The sequence below is a fragment of the Rutidosis leptorrhynchoides genome, chromosome 10 (assembly GCF_046630445.1).
Source record: "Rutidosis leptorrhynchoides isolate AG116_Rl617_1_P2 chromosome 10, CSIRO_AGI_Rlap_v1, whole genome shotgun sequence".
NCBI classification, from domain to species: Eukaryota; Viridiplantae; Streptophyta; class Magnoliopsida; order Asterales; family Asteraceae; genus Rutidosis; species Rutidosis leptorrhynchoides.
The window spans coordinates 236,300,858-236,319,154 of NC_092342.1; positions in this window are offsets into that span (position 1 = coordinate 236,300,858).

An 18,297-nucleotide genomic window follows, 5' to 3' on the forward strand; every position below is an offset into this window, starting at 1 on the left:
TTAAGAATAGTATCACCCCAAGGTAATGGTAGAAGTAAACAGATCTTCTAGTGAAAGATTGAAAAGAAGAATGACAGATATGAAGGTTAGGAAAGTATCAAGGATTAGAACTGAATTAAGCATTTTCACAATTATTTTTAGATGTATGAACTAAGGAAGAAAGTATAGAAATGGTAAGAATAATGGAACAGAAGAGCTTAATTTATAATGGAAATATCAGGTAGGGTAATTGAGGTAAATCACCGTATTTAATTATAGAGATCTTAATTTACTTATTCACCGAAGAATCAAATCTTTTAGATTCCGAAGATCTTCTTTAAATCCCTTGAATTCCAGAATTCAACCATGACTACGTCAAAAGTAAAGATGAATATCTATTACCTTAACTCAAACTTTTGTGATAGCTTCACTCATATACTTCGAGAAATCGAATTGTTTTATCCAAATTATACAATGGTGATAAAACTCTATTTATCAACTCATATTCATCATGAAAACATTTTTAGTGTTAGCCATGACCACCTCACTCAAATTTCGGGACGAAATTTCTTTAACGGGTAGGTACTGTGATGACCCGGCAATTTCCGACCAAATTTAAACTTAATTCTTATATGATTCCGACATGATAAGCAAAGTCTGTAATGCTGAGTCTCAAAAACTTTGAACTATTTTGTATATTCAATTGGCCTTCGACCATTACCGACGGTTCACGAACAATTGTTGTAAACTAATATGTATGTATATGTATATATGTAAATATAAATAATAGTATGTATAATAAACTGGGATAATAAACTACAATTAAATCATTAGAATTAACTATGTAAAAATAATATACAAAATAAATAAGTGTAATTAAAATGAACGTGTATATATATATATATATATATATATATATATATATACATATATAAATACATATATAATTTATAATTAGTTGTAATATATAAAGATTATCACATAATATAATACTGTATATTATAGGTAATTACAAGTGTAGTTGTTACCTTATTACATTCAATATTAATGATATTATTAAAACTTATTACATAAAATTTGATACAATTGAGTATTTATAATTATTAATATTACTATATATTTAAATAATTACGGATAAAAACATATATATAATTATAGATAATTACGGGATTTAAAATCATGGAATCCAATTATGTTTCAAGTCTCGATCTGACTGTATGTAATTTTTGTATCTGTCTCAAATTGGTTACACATCTATTTCTGCTTTTTATTTTTTATTGTTGAATATGTCCTTCCTATCTACTTTATTTGTTTGTTTGTTTGTTCCTGCTCAAGATCTTTTCTGTCGACGCATTCATTGGAAAAAATCGATTCTCTCATTGATAATGAGCCATTCAAATTCCCATCATCTTTATCAGTGATATTTTTATTTTATTATTTGATCTCCTGCTCACAAATTCCTTGTCGACCATTAACTCACTACAATACAACTTTGATCCATTTTGTTACAGCTCATTCTTTTCAAATATTGATACATCATGAATTGTTAAACCACTTTCTGTTAGCTTTCCATATCTATCACTATCTATCTTTGTTCATATCCCTTGATACATAAATGCAAATATGAACGATGAGAGCACAACTTATCAACACTCTTGCCTTCCATTGTCTCAGTTTCTTTCTTTCCTTGTCCGAGAACCATTCACCAACACCATCATCTAACCACCTTCAACCATTCAAGAACACTGCTATTATTTCTGTTTAAATCACTGGAAACACAACCAATAACCACCCTCACTTAGCATCTCATCATTCATATTTCTTTTTATTTTAAACCAAGAAAACACCCATCACAAACCCTCAACAACTAACCATCACCTTTGATCTCACCATCTTCTATCCACCACGACAACACCTACAAACCTACTATATATGTATTACTGTGCTTGATACTCACTACTATACTAGTTCCTGCTTCTTGTACGTTGAACCCACCCAATGATCACCAACAAACCCTAATCACTACTATCTGTTTCACCGACAACTGCAAGTAACCACTGGAAGTAACCACTCATTTAGCCACCTTATAAACCGCTGCTACTGATAAAACCTGCTGCTATATACTTCACCAATTTTGTTCTTGATCATATCTATTACTATACGTTTGTGTTTCTAAACTATAAAACCTTCAATTGATTTAGCCATTTTTTTTCTTTTCTCTTTTCCTCTGATCAATTATATATACCTGGCTATTGTTTTCTTTTGAACCAAAAGTCATCAAATCATGACCCACTTACCAACTTGATTATAGAATTAGATATACATGGGGTTTTATTAATCACTCTTGTGGGACAAAGGAATAATTCATGGCCGACAATTAATGGGATGTTCTTTTACTTTATATAATTTAGGAGTGTGACATGATATAAACATTATGGCCAACCAAAATCTGTGTAGTGAGCTGGATATATTTCAATGAATGGGTCGTAAATGGGATGCTGTAGGGCCGAAGAAAAAGTGATCCGAATTATATTATTATACTAGCTATGATACATGTTAATACCTTTCTACTTTAACTGTCTTTATCATTCGGATTAGCTGCTACAGCTGCAACTAATTTGATTGTGCTTGCTCGATCAGTCACAGAACTTTAATTAGGAGGTTAAACGAAGGAAAAAGGATAATTATATTTATCGAGTATGTGATGATGAGTTGATGATAGATGATGAGAATTAGGTCGTGATTTTATGGTGAGGGTTACGGTTCATAATAGATAAGTGATGATGATGAATTCAAAAAGAGATGATGATGTTACGAAATGAAGATGATGGTAATGATGCTAGTAAGAAGATGATAATCAGTCACTGTTTAGTTAAATATATTTAACGTTTACATAAGATCAAATGTGAGCTAGTAGCTCGATGGCTTTGAAGGTGGGATAACGAACGAGAGGTCACAAGATCGAACCTGGCTAGTGTCATATTTTTTTTGAATTATAAATAGAAGCTGTGGGCTTGAGTACTTGTAATATTTGGGCCATAACTGACTAATTGGGCTGCCAATTATTGGGTTTCGTTTAGAGTATTGGGCCGAGAATATAGATAGGCTTGGTAACGATTCGTAATACATAAGAATGGTAATTATGGTGATGATGATTCCTTAGATGATGAAGAAGCACACAGTTAGAAATGGGTTTAATAGAATTAATCTGAAAACTTAATCAGATAATAAGAAACAGTGTAATGGTTGGGCGCTTTCATGTTAACCGAGAGGTCTTGAGTTCGAGTCTGGTTAGAGGCAAATTCTGTTTGGAAAACCCTTTAAGGTAGTAATTGATTTATTATTATTATTATTATTATTATTATTATTATTATTATTATTATTATTATTATTATTATTATTATTATTATTATTATTATTATTATTATCATTACCATATTTATTATTATTATTATTAATATTATTAAGTATTAAGTATATTTATAAAAATTATTATTTTCATTATCGTTATTACTAAACTTATCACCTTAATTAAAAACTACTATCATTATTATAAATATCATTATTTTTATTATCATTACTATTTTTATTAACAATATTTTTATTATCATTATTATTATTTTTAACATTATTATTACTATTATTATTATAAGATAACACAACTTTTTATTTATTATTATTAATATTATTGTACCAAATAACAATTAGTTACGTAGAACTATATTTAATATATATGACATACTAAAATAACAAGTATATTACTAATATTAATATATAAACTTATTTGATTATTATTATATATGTTAATATATGTATGAATAATATAGGTTCGTGAATCCGAGGCCAACCATACACTTGTTCAATGTCGTCATATGTATTTTTACTACAAAATACAATAGGTGAGTTCATTTGATTCCCTTTTACTCTTTATATTGTTGGGACTGAGAATACATACGCTGTTTTTTACAACTGCTTTATTAAATGCTTTTGAAATATATTTTGAACTGCGAATACATGAAATGCTTTTATAAATGTTTGACGAGATAGACACAAGCAAAACATTCCTCGAATGATTTATTATGCAGACGGAAGTTCTGCGGATTATTATTGAATTATGTGGACATGATAATTGCCACCATTGAATTATGTAGACATGATAATTGCCACCATTGAATTATGTGGATATGATAATTTCCACCATTGAATTATGTGGACATGATAATTGCCACCAATTGATGTGAATGTTATGTATCGAGATAATGATTTTTATACACAGGTTATGTGTATTAGTTTTTGTACACGAGATATGTGTACGGTTACTAAGATTTGTGAAAATGGTTTCGTACACGAGAAAGGTGTACTGTATTTAAAAGATATCGTATGTACATTACAGGTGGGTATATGATTCGGGCCCATTTGTAACATGCAGCATTTTAAATCTTGTGGTCTATTAAAATAATGAATTTTATTGTTTTATGATAAACTTATGAACTCACCAACCTTTTGGTTGACACTTTAAAGCATGTTTATTCTCAGGTATTAAAGAAATCTTCCGCTGTGCATTTGCTCATATTACATGGAGTCGTTCATGGCATATAGAGGTCAGAATCTCGCAATGGGACCAACTGTTGAAGACTTCGTCTAGATGGATTAGGACGGGTCCTTTCAATTATTATACAGACTAGATGTCTGTTTTGGGGATATTATTGATGCGCATTATATGTTAAGGTCGGTTACCAAGACAAGCTATGAAAGCAAAGTGAATGTTATGTATCGAGAGAATGATTTTATACACAGATTATGTGTATGTTATTTTTGTGCACGAGATATGTGTACGGTTATTTAAAAATCACAAGGCAACCTACGGGGGAGAAAAGGATACGAACCTACTCTGCTAAGTATTATGAAAAATGGTTTTGTACACGAGATAGGTGTACTGTATTTAAATCTTGTGGTCTATCAAAATAATGAATTTTATTGCTTATGATAAACCTATGAACTCACCAACCTTTTGGTTGACACTTGAAAGCATGTTTATTCTCAGGTATTAAGGAAATCTTCCGCTGTGCATTTGTTCATTTTAAAGACATTATTTGGAGTCGATCATCACAATGGGACCAGATGTTGGTGACTTCGTCCAGATGGATTAGGACGGAGCATGACATGTGGTATCAGAGCGGTGGTCTTAGCGAACCAGGTCTTGCATTAGTGTTTTTAACTGATAGTTATTTAGATGTATTAGTGAGTCTATACTTCGACCGTGTCTGCATGTCAAAAGTTTTGCTTATCATTTCGTGTCGAAAATTACCTGCTTATCATTCTTAGGGAATCACTTGCTTATCATTCTTAGTCTAAACACATCTTACTGCATTGATTGCATGAATAGTGTATAGACAAAATTCATATATTAGCTTATCTGTTACTGTAAACTTTGCCTGATATATTCCATAAATTCCTCCGTAATCTACGAAATCTTTTGTTCTATATATATATACATTCTATATAATTAGAATACCACCCGATAGCCGGAAATCACTTCATATCAAAAAATCCTTTATTCAATCGTACGAAATGGAACTCACCACTAGTTCAAGTCCCTCAGATTCCGATATGGAGTTTCACTCGAGTTCCGAAAGTAGTGTGATCAGAATGGATCAACCAATTAGCCATCATCTATTCTGGATGAATTAAAGATGAGTTCGTAGTCTACTTAATCATTGGAGACAAGAAGAAGGTGATCCTTTCCGTCAACCGAATTCACCTCTTGGCGAAGAACCTGAAACACTTACTGGCGAATCAGTCTGAAACACAATTTTCACCCTCATTTCCAGGATATCTCGTAACTATTATATATTATCCACAATTCTAAACCTTATTCATCCGCTTGTTCCAACCGACAATCATCCTGGAGTAATGGAAGAAGTCAACGAGCTTCGCGCTTGAGTAATAAATTCACAGAATATGGTGCGAAATTTACCAGCTTCAGCAACATCACTGGCACCAACAATACCATCAACAATCCATGCCTCAACATCTCATTCTGTACCTCGAGTATAATCATCGTTCTACGTATCGTTCTACATCATTTATCTTCATTCGACATGGCGATTATGTAATCTCTAATGTTTTAGAGATTATATATTCTTGTTCTAACGGTAAATCAAATGAGTTTAATATCATATTGACTCATTAAATCCATGGTTACATCTGAAGAAAATATATATGAATATATGTTTTCATAAAGATTGTAATTAAAAATTCTTTTGTACAGACTGTTAATGGTGAAAATATTTTAATGGGTAGGTAATACCCTAGAAATATTTAGATTTCGCATTAATAAGTTACATTGTACATTATTCGAATCTGATTCAACAGTCATTTACTATCCTACTTACATTCACAAGATATACGAATCCGTTCACCACAAAATAACCATTTTCATTCAATTTCATATTTGGATTTTGACTTACCAGAATCCAACAAGTGGCATAATGAAGAAAACATTGGACAAAAATAAAATTTGTTAGAAACAAACGAATTAACTATGAGAAATTTTGTAAAGAAACCACACTAACAAAATCCTAGCTAATTGTTCCTAGCTAACTGTTAATTCCTTATTACATTTAATTATCGCAATTTATTTATCGCAATTTTAATTCTCACAATTTTATTTATTGTCATTTAATTTCTGTTATTTATTTTACGCACTTTAAATATCATCGGATAAATCGGGACACGTATACAAGGTTTTGACATATCATATCGACGCATCTATATATATTATTTGGAATAACCATAGACACTCTATATGTAGTAATGCTTGAGTTAGCTATACAGGGTTGAGGTTGATTCTACAATAATATATATACTTTGAGTTATGATCGAGTCTGAGACATGTACTCGGGTCATGATACATATGAATTAATAACAGTGGACAATCAAAATGAATTAAAATATTGATTATAACATATGAAACTAAACAATTCTTCAAGTTTGCCACTTGATTTCATCTTAAACCTCATTTGTATCTTGACGATTACAATCTACGTTCAAACCTTTCATGATTCTTGAAAACATCTCAATCGAGAGGATGAACCAACCGCACTTCATCTACGAAAGTAAAGATTGACGCATATAGTTATGCACCTGAAAACTTTTGGAACCTGAGTAAACGTATAACACGTATCTGTGCTAGCTCCTTTGGCATTGTTAATACCGAAAATAACATTGCAATTATTTTTCAAATTAGCCAATTTTGTCACAACTTCAGCAAGTCAACTTCAACTTTCATTCAAATTAGCCTTATTATAACCTTGATATATAAGTTTGCCTTTCGTCATTGTTAACGGAGAACCTTTTATATTCCACCATATTACCATCAGCGTTTAAAAATACAATTCTCTTGAAACCACCTCGGATTGATAACCGATGATTCAGATATGGTAGCATTAAATGCAGAGGAAATAGCAAAATTGTAGATGGTCTAAACGGCCAAAAGTTTGATAATAAAGAATGGAATGTTGGGAACGCTCGATAGAAAATTTGGTACTAGAAAACGGATTGAGCTAACCATGAAGGAGACCAAGGACAAATACAAGGACCAAACCCTATATTCAAAGAATCCAGGTAATTCTGGATCCGATGAAATCTTTAGAGAATATCTTGCTCCGAAGTCATGTTAAAATCCTGCGAAAAAATTTTCCTCATCAAACTTCGAACTTAGAAATTCCAAAATATCATCGTAACTATCTTCGATATTTCTCAGGATATTTTCATAAATATTCTTGTCCGAAATTATCTACCTCTTAGTGTTTTTCTAGTATTCCATTATATTGGAAACTTCTGTAAAATCTAAGTATAAATTATGAATGAATTATGGAGAAGTGTTAAGAATTTGAGCACGAGTTAGTATAATATAATGACACTTGGCCAATGTGATTATATTACAGTAAGTTATGCTGAGTTTCTAATGAAACATGATGATTCACAGACCATACCGTCATCATGTGCCATGTTACATAACTCCTTCATTCTACTTAATCTCTAAGCATATCACAGAAATATTTTCTTTGATAGTTATGTTCTTCCGTAATTCTGACAGTTTGCTAATAAATCGTGCGATTACATTTTCTTTATGATTTGAAGATTTCTTTAAATTCCTTAAATTCCAGAAATCAACTGTGACTACGAATTCTAATTTCCACATCTCACTCTTTTGTGATAGCTTCACTCGTACTCTTTTCGAAATCAAATCGTTTTACCCATATTACTCAATGGTGATAAAACTCTATTTTACAACTCTAATTCATCATAAAAACATTCTTATTGTTAGCCATGACGACCTCGATCAAATTTCGGGACGAAATTTATTTAACGGGTAGGTACTGTCATGACCCGGAAAATTTCGACTAATTTTGAACCAAACTCACGATACGATTTCATATTTTGACACGATAAGCAAAGTCCGTTATGTTGTGTCTCAAAATTTTTGAACTGTTTTCTTACATTCATTAAACTTCGAATGCTCTCGACGATTCACGAACAATTAATTTTAAATAGATATGGTTATATATAAATGGTAATTGGAAATATAATTTGAAATATTATATATTGTTGTTATTAAAATGAATTATGAAACATAAAATAAAAATAGGATATAATAATAATTATTATTTACAACATATCTCTATATATAAATAAAGTATGAGAATATATATTTTGTGATTTCGAATCTATTTAGTAAACGACAATAACACTCTATCGCCATTGATGGATATTACACAAGTTAAATTCAAACTTATATTATTTTAAAATAAACGGTGATCTAAAAACGAGTTATATAAATTATAGGCTTATTTAAAATATATTTAGAAACTATTTGTTGAATTTTAAAACTTTTTATATTTTACTTAGGGTTAGGAGTGAATAATTAATGTAATTTTTAATTAATAGTTAATGGCTAAATTCTATACCATAATGACCAAAATAAATAAAGACATTTAATTTAAAAATTTGAAATTTTTCTGAAGACTTTGATCCGTCACTGGCCTATCAACGGATAACAATATAATACCCATAATAAAGTCTTTAGAAAACTTATAAAGAAGACAGATGGATTCGGTATCTTATCATGCATATTGTGAATGTGAATTCATTTATGCATAAAGTATCATTTCACTGTAGATAATTAGATATTGATTGAATCTTTACAGCTAACACTTTAAACTTATATATACACATGTATATGTGTTAACAAACACACCACTTGTTTATCAACTTGACTACTACTTCCTATTTCTAATCTTGTGCCAACCTCCTACTTTATATTCTGTTTCTATATTATACGGAGTATATCTATAAACACATGCTTATACATATATATACATATATATGCTTAAACAAGCTTGAGACACTCATAACATAAAACCAACAAAGCCTTAACCTTCGATCACCTCTTCATCACCTCACCACCCATCAACCTCCATAACCACCGGCGACAATCTCCATCGAGTCCCACCATCGTACATCACCTGCAAAGCACCACCATCACTTGAAACCCGGCTACCACGACCACCTCAACCTTCGGTCTTCACCCTCAAACAACCACATGAACCACATCACCACCATGTTCTGTTACGGTTTTCATGTCCATCAACTCAACCATCATCATTTTTTTTATCACCATCACACCCGTAATCACTATCAATTCTTCTCTCTCTAAAACCTTTCCTTCACTTCTTTGCTAAAATCGGTTAAACCACCACCTTCAACCTCCACCATGAATCACAACCAACGACCCCAAATCACCCTTACATCTATATTGATGCTTCACTGCTCGATTATAGTTATTATTATAATTATTATTATCATTATTATTAATAGTATTAGTATTATCATAAATATTATTATTTATACTATCATTAAAAATGATTATTTAGTATTATCACTATTATTATAAGTGTTATTATAATTATAATTATTAATGTTATTATTTTCATTATTATTATTTTTATTAAAAACTATCTTTATTATTATCATTACTACTTTCATATTAATAAAATTTTTATAACAAATAAATATTTTCTATATAAGAATATATTTATTACAACTATCATGATATTTCATATAATTATATATATTAGGATTATTTATATAAATATTTACATATAACAAATTATTAATTTTTTAATATAATATTAATCATATGTATATATAACACTATATAAATATTAACTATTTTAAATATATATACAAATTAAATATATAGGATATATAATTTAAGATTTAATATAAAAATTTGCTCAATTACAAGTATATGTTTTAATAGATATATGAATAATATAGGTTCGTGAATCCGAGACCAACCCTACACTTGTTCAATGATGTCATATGTATTTTTACTACAAAATACAGTATGGTGAGTTCATTTGCTCCCTTTTACTCTTTACATTTTTAGGACTGAGAATACATGCACTGTTTAACAACTGCTTTATTAAATGCTTTTGAAATATATTTTGAACTGAGAATACATGAAATGCTTTTATAAATATTTGACGAGATAGATACAAGCAAAACATTCCTCGAATGAATTATTATGCAGACAGAAGTTCTGTGGATTATTATTGAATTAGTTGGACGTTATAATTGCCACTAATTGTTGTGAATACTTCCTCTGATTATTATTGCTTGGTAACCTAAGAATTAGAATCGGGTATGGCCCTAATTCATGCGAATCCTAAAGGTAGCTACTGGGTTTAACACCCCCACCCAGAATGTTCACTAGACGAAAGAGCTAGTGGGCGTGGTGTTTAGTACTTCGAAGTTTATATGATTATTATATAGACGAGATGTCTGTTTTGGGGATATTATTGATGCGCATTATATGTTAAGGTCGGTTACCAAGCAAAGCTATGAAAGCAAAGTGAATGTTATGTATCGAGAGAATGATTTTATACACAGGTTATGTGTATGTTATTTTTGTGCACGAGATATGTGTACGGTTATTTAAAAATCGCGAGGCAACCTACGGGGGAGAAAAGGATACGAACCTACTCTGCTAAGCATTATGAAAAATGGTTTTATACACGAGATAGGTGTACTGTATTTAAATCTTGTGGTCTATCAAAATGATGAATTTTATTGCTTATGATAAACCTATGAAATCTCCAACCTTTTGGTTGACACTTGAAAGCATGTTTATTCTCAGGTATTAAGGAAATCATTCACTGTGCATTTGCTCATTTTAAAGACATTACTTGGAGTCGATCATCGCAATGGGACCAGATGTTGGTGACTTCGTCCAGATGGATTAGGACGGGGCATGACACTGATAAGTGGATCCTTAAATCAATTGGAAAAAAGGTCAAGAGCTGGATGGAAAGACTTAAGAAGCTTCACTATGACGCAACTAAAACTCACCGTGAACAATTAAAAGCCAGGCCTACGGTAGTCCACAAAAAACACTGGAGAAGACTTGTTGACTATTGGAATAGTAAAGAATCAAAGGTATGATCCTGTCTTCAAATTAAAAAAAAAACATTAGATTAATGTATATCACATTACAATATTTCTTTTTCCTACCTTAGATAATGAGTGAGAAAAATAAACATAATCGGGCCAGAAAGTCATTGAACTCATTGATTGGCAAAAAGACTTATACACAAATTCGTGAGGAACTAAAGGTAAGTTTATTACAAATGCAAATGTTAATACATCACTTTTTTATATTGTTGTAACTCATTTTATTTTTGTTACAACATATAGAATTGGGAAGAGAGCCGAGTAGAGTGGAAGTTTTTGAGCGGTGTTTCGATAAAGCTGACATCACAAATAATTCTGAAGCTGTAAAACAACTTATAAGTTAAATAATTACAATACTGACTGTGCTGGCAGAATGATATCTATGTTTGCTTAAATTTAATCATTATTTTATGGCCTCTATATCAGTAGTTTACTGTGGGGGATCAATGTACTTGTGATCATTTTTCTAAATACAGGGACTGATGTGTGCAACAACGTATACGAAATAGTTATATTTTTATTACAAAATACTATTAAATACGATACAATTTTACACAAGTTATTTATTTATTTATAAAGTGGATATACCTAAACCTTGCTACAACACTTATAGGCAGTGTACCTAATCATACAGTAGTGTAGTTTTTAGTAAGTCCGGTTCGTTCCGCAGGGAGCTAGCCAAGTTTAACCCTATATTTATATATATATATATATATATATATATATATATATATATATATATATATATATATATATATATATATATATATATATATATATATATATATATATATATATATATATAAGTAGTAGTATAATTATTATAAAAGGGGGTTTTTACCGTTTAATGACCGGTTTGTTGATTTTATGTTTTAAGTCACAATTAAAACCTATTGTAAAATATTAAAAATAAATATAACTTAATTTAAAGTGTAAAGTAAATAACGATAATAAAAGTGTGATAAATAAAAATGCGACAAATAAAACAACAGTAAATAAAATTGCGATAATTAAAAAGTACGATAATTAAAAGTGCGATAAGATATAAAATAAAGGAATTATGCTTATTTAAACTCCAGTAATCATGATGTTCGACGTGTTGATTTTAATTTATTACCATGGGTTAATTGTCCTTTGTCCTGGATTATTTGATATGTCCATACGGTTTTGTCCATAATAGTCCATCAGTTATAAATATAAAGTGCGAGAGTCTTCGTCAAATTATCCTTATACCCGAAGTCAAATATTCCAACTAATTGGGTATTCGAACTGTAACAAGGTCTTAATACTTTGTTTAATGAATACACCAGGTTATCGACTGCGTGTAATCCAAGGTTTTATTACTTTGTTAACAATTACACCAATTACCCTTGAATGTAATCCACCCCTATTTTAATGAGTCCATTAACTATTAATCCATTCCCGTGTCCGGTAAAATGAACGATAATTCGTATTTATAGATATCCTGCCCACCGTACCCGATTAAGCGTATGTGGTTATATATAGATACGTCAAATTGTAATCTTTATATTAAATTAACGAGGTATCGTTTAGTTAATATAAAGCCCATTAATAGCCCATAGTCTATTTTCCACAAGTGTCGTTCTTTTGTCCAAACCCCAATTATGGTACAAAGCCCAATTACCCCGTCTTTAATATTTAGCCCAACATCACGATTAATTCAGCTTAAATAAGCATAATAATAACTTAGCTACGAGACACTAATTTAAAAAGGTTGAACCTAACTTACAATGAGTATTAATAGCGTAGCGTTACAAGGACATAATTTCGACTTACAACCTTAAAACATTCGCTAACATAACCTTATTATTATTAATTTAAAATTAAAATTAAAATTAAAATTATAATATATATATATATATATATATATATATATATATATATATATATATATATATATATATATATATATATATATATATATAGTAGAGTGAGAGAGATTGAATTATGTGTATATATTTCGGCCAGAACTCGTGCTTTTTATAGAATGTGGCATGCTACAGGAACTCATGCGACCGCATGAGTTTTGTTCTTCCAGGCCATGCGGTCGCATGGCTGGCTTCTCCTGGTCACAAAGCTTTGTTTTCTTATTGCCGATGGTTTTATTAAATATATATAATATATATATATAATTTTAAGAATTATTTATATATTATATTATATTTATGTGCATAGTTGACTTGTAATTTTCGGTCCGTTGTGTTGCGCGTTGATAGTTGGCTCAGGTCCCGGTTCTGGATTTTAGAACGCCTTTTTGTACTATTTAATATCTTGTACTTTGTGTTTAGAGGCTCGTACTCTTGTAACTTTTAGACATTTCTTATCAATAATTTGAACCATTTGAAATGTATCTTGTACTTTTTAGCATTTTGGACCTTTGCGTCTTCAAATTGTCGAATCTGTCTTTTGTCTTCACCCATTAATATTTAAACGAATATCACTTGTAAATAGAACAATTGCAACTAAAAGCTTGTCTTTCTTGAGGGATAATGCTATGAAATATATGTTTGTTTTTAGCATTATCAAATATTCCCACACTTGAGCGTTACTTGTCCTCATGCAATATAGTCTTGAAATAAAAATACTAGAATCACTTCTTTATTCTTCACACTTTGTACATCAGTGATTTCGATTTGGCGGTATGAACAATGATAGTAATGTTGTGGTTTACAGTCCCACATGGCTATGAAATTTTAGATCCTTATGGAAATTGGATCTTTATGAAAACATTTGATCTTTTTGAAAATTCAATCTAGATTTTAGCCTAGATAAGTTTTCCGGAATAACCCTTCACCGGTGTTTGCAAAATGTTTGTGGGTTTTGTGGGTTTCAGATTTAAAAATTTTAGCTCAAAACATATGGTTTTGTGTCACCCACTTGCTAGCCTTGTATTGGGAAAGCAACATGTCCAGTATACTTGCTCCGTATATTACCTTTCGGTAAACTACCGTCCGGATGTAAAGGAAAGCGTTGAACAAGCGACTGTTAAGGCAATGTCCCGTGACATGCTTTTGATTATGGTCTATATCGTGTCGGATGCAATTACTATCCTTTGTAGGAGCAATAGTAAAGATCACCCTATTGTTTTTTGGTCTGGCACAAGGTCCTGTCTTCAACCATGTTATGCAACCACCGTTCTTACGGTTGACACCCGATTTGGTTCAGGTGACCTAATGAATTCCAGGTGAATTCCTAGGATTTTACGTTCAATGGTAATGAACGCATTATAAATGGGTTTTCAGAAAACAAATCGGTTTGTAATTTTGATCAAAATATTTTCTCGTTCAAGCTCGAGTTTAGATATCATCTAATTCCATGAGTTTGTAATTCTCAATCTTTAAAGTCAATCTCAAGGATTGAGTAATATCAGGCTTAAAAGTTGATTTTTGATCTTTAAGGAGATTATCCTTTTCTGGGGATATGATTCATTAGTCTTATAAGCTACTTTTCACAGTGCCCCCCATTGTATGAGACAGATCCTCTCATGGTTAGGATAAGTCTGACCACTTGGCGACCCTGTTTGATGCTGAGGTCCGTGGATTTCCAGTTGATTTTCGAGAAAACTTTTCAAGGTTTTTCGTAGACTCTACAACTGGTCTAGACGACAACTTCCTGACCTAAATCAAGAAGCGCGTGTATTTTTCTCTCGGAAGACTTTACTTCCTTAAATATTACAATAAACTGGGTAAAACTGATTAATATCATCCAAAACAAAAGTATCTTCAATTATTTGTACAAAAATATGTGACATATGTTCTAAATAACTTGGTAAATTTTTCCCACACTTGGCTTTTATTTTCCTTTCTTTGCCTTTTTTATTTTCCTCTATTCCATTTTAAATGAATTCTACCATTTTGGGTTGTTTCTCAATTTATGTCCTTTACGAGGTAACAATAATTTCGGTGTTAACACCTAGTTTTGTCGTTCATAAATATGTATAAACATAATTTTGAGTTCATTTAGTTGAAAATTTTGAAAATTTTTACTAGAATTGGGTAGTCAGTATATAAGACTAGGGCTGTTTTTTATTATCAGAGAGCACTAGATTCTAATACAACTACTGCGTTACTACTATTTTTAATGGTAACCAAGTGTTTAAATTTAAAATTTTAAAAATTTTAAAAATCCGAAAGAATTAACCCCTTCCCACACTTAAGATCTTGCAATGCCCTCATTTGCAAGAAATCAGTAACAATTTAAATTATTGAGGGTGATTAGCGTAGAAAAATGATTAAATTTTACCAAAGTTTCCAAACATATTGTTGTTTATGTTGAATGATAAATGGTGCACATCATTTGTTCATTCCGTCTTGTTGTTACATCACATTTGTTTTTCGTTTTGTCGTCAAAATTAGTAGCTTTTGCTGAACTTAATGCCAGTCTTTGAAAGTTCGCTGTTTTACCCTATTGTGTACAATTGACAATATACATACATACAAATAATAACATGCTTGGTAATTTGAAATGGGACTTAACATCCCACTTTCAAATTATAAATACGAAATATTAGTAACAAAATAAAAAAAAATGTTAAAAATTACATAAAAGTATCACAATATTATATGTTTTAAATATAAGTAAATAAAAATAATAAAAGATAAAAATCACCAACGGGAACTGTATCAATCTGGATAGGGGTTCCAGTTCATGTCGTCGGTCGGGTTCCACGGTTGGTTATAGGTGTGCTGATAGGCTTGGTTGGGGTCGTAGAGAGTAAATGGTGGTCGCATATCGGGCAGGTATGGTGGATAGTAAGCAGGTCAGGTCGGTACGTAGTTATTTGGTACCTGAGGTGATAGCTGGCTCATGATCTGATGCTGATGATAGTGCCATCTATCATACTATCGTTGCCTAGAATGCTCGTACACATTCTCGGCGTGCCACTGCTCGTACTGACTATGTCTAGCCTCGTTTGTCATTTCTACCTCATCGATACGCTGGTAAACGTCAGTAACAGCCTCCCTAATGACATCCCTAATGTCATCCGCTTCCTCCATTTCCTCATCTGAACCTCTCTCTACCTGTGGATGAGGGTCCTGATATGGTACTGCCTGATTGCGTCTGCTCTTTAATACCTTTGCAGCCTGATAGACCCGCAATCCTAAAGTCTCAACCTGTTCCCTACACACCATCAGTGGACCCCCTTGATCCCTATCTATGCCTAAATACTCTCCAATGAGAGTAACAAAAATACCTCCTCCTATTATTCCCCCGTCCTGTATTCCTTCCACCATTTTGGACAGATAAAAACCAACACAGTAGGGGATATTAATAAAGCTTCTAGTGTTTCGAATACACTTAAGGTAGAATAAATCGTGTAAGGTCATTTTCTCCTTGTTGTTACCTCTTTGTGTAATCGAATTAGCTAAAAATCTATGTATAATACGAAGCTCTGCTTTGTTAATATCTAAATAGGAGTGTCTTCCTCCCCGCGTAAAAACATTATAATTTGACATACGCCTCCAGACGGCTTCCGCGTCAAAATTCCTATCTACCCTTTCACCATGATAAATCAAATTTGTACAATCAGGTAGTAGTAATTCAGAAGGAGTGTAAATCTGCAAAGCCCTGGCCATGTCCAGCATGGACATCCTATACATCCTACGGCCAAGTAAAAATCTAAGAAAATTCCTATCGTCTAACCTAACTACATCCGTATCAAGTGATATAGTACTCATAAGCTCAACACACCATTCCTTATATACAGGCCTACGAATGGTGAATAAACGTTCCCAATCGAGAAAAGAAGAGTTCCCATACCTTTGGATCAGATGTTGCCTAACTGAGTTAGCTAGTTGGACCCTTTCCAAAGGCTCCCAATCGATTACCCTCGGTACTTCCACATTTTTTGTTACCAATTTATATTTGTTACTTTGGTACTTTGGAACGTCGGATAATCTCTCCAACTTCGATCAAATATCAAATTGAGATGCAAAAGCTCTTCATGAATCGTTGGGTGTTCTATTATTGAATGAATCAGAAATTGTACGTAGGCATTAACATATTCTTGTTCCGGATCATAATATGGTATGTGTTGATCATTATGATATTGTTATTCTTGTTGTTGTTCCTGTTCAGGTTCTGGTTCATATTGTGGCTCATATTGCATTTCTGGCTGTGGTTCATTTTCAGGTTGTCTGGATGATGATGCACTGCCAGATTCGGTATATTTCTGCAAAACACATTAAACACAAAATTTGTGCATCCAAATATGCATTAGTGTTAGCAAAATAACAACTTGAAACAATTACAATGACATGTTTAATCCATATTAAACTCATACTCATTTTCATATTTTTATCAATTCTACACTTTTTCAAATAAGCATATATGAAAATGTTAAAAAAGTTCATAAGCATTCAACGCAAATAACATGTCAAAATAATCATTACTAGCAATTAAACAAGTTTCAAATGGCATTTATATCAAATTAATCAAGTTCATGAATTTTAGACTTGAAAAGTCCACTTTAATTCTCAAAAATCATGTTTAGGATCAAAGTTTGGATCATTTAGCTACCTAAAAATGTTACACTACTTAATTTAGCAATAATTCATGAAAAAATCGACCATAACCTGTTTATATCAAAAAGTCCCAAGTTGCTCAAGAACACAAACCATAGATTTCTAAAATTTTTGAAGTTTTTGGCTTCAAATCATGTTAAATAGCATCAATCTAGGTTATACATGCATAATATACTAACAATTTAACTCTAATTACACTAGAAATCATCAAAATTAAATTAGGTAAAATTTAGCTCAAGAACACTAAAATTCA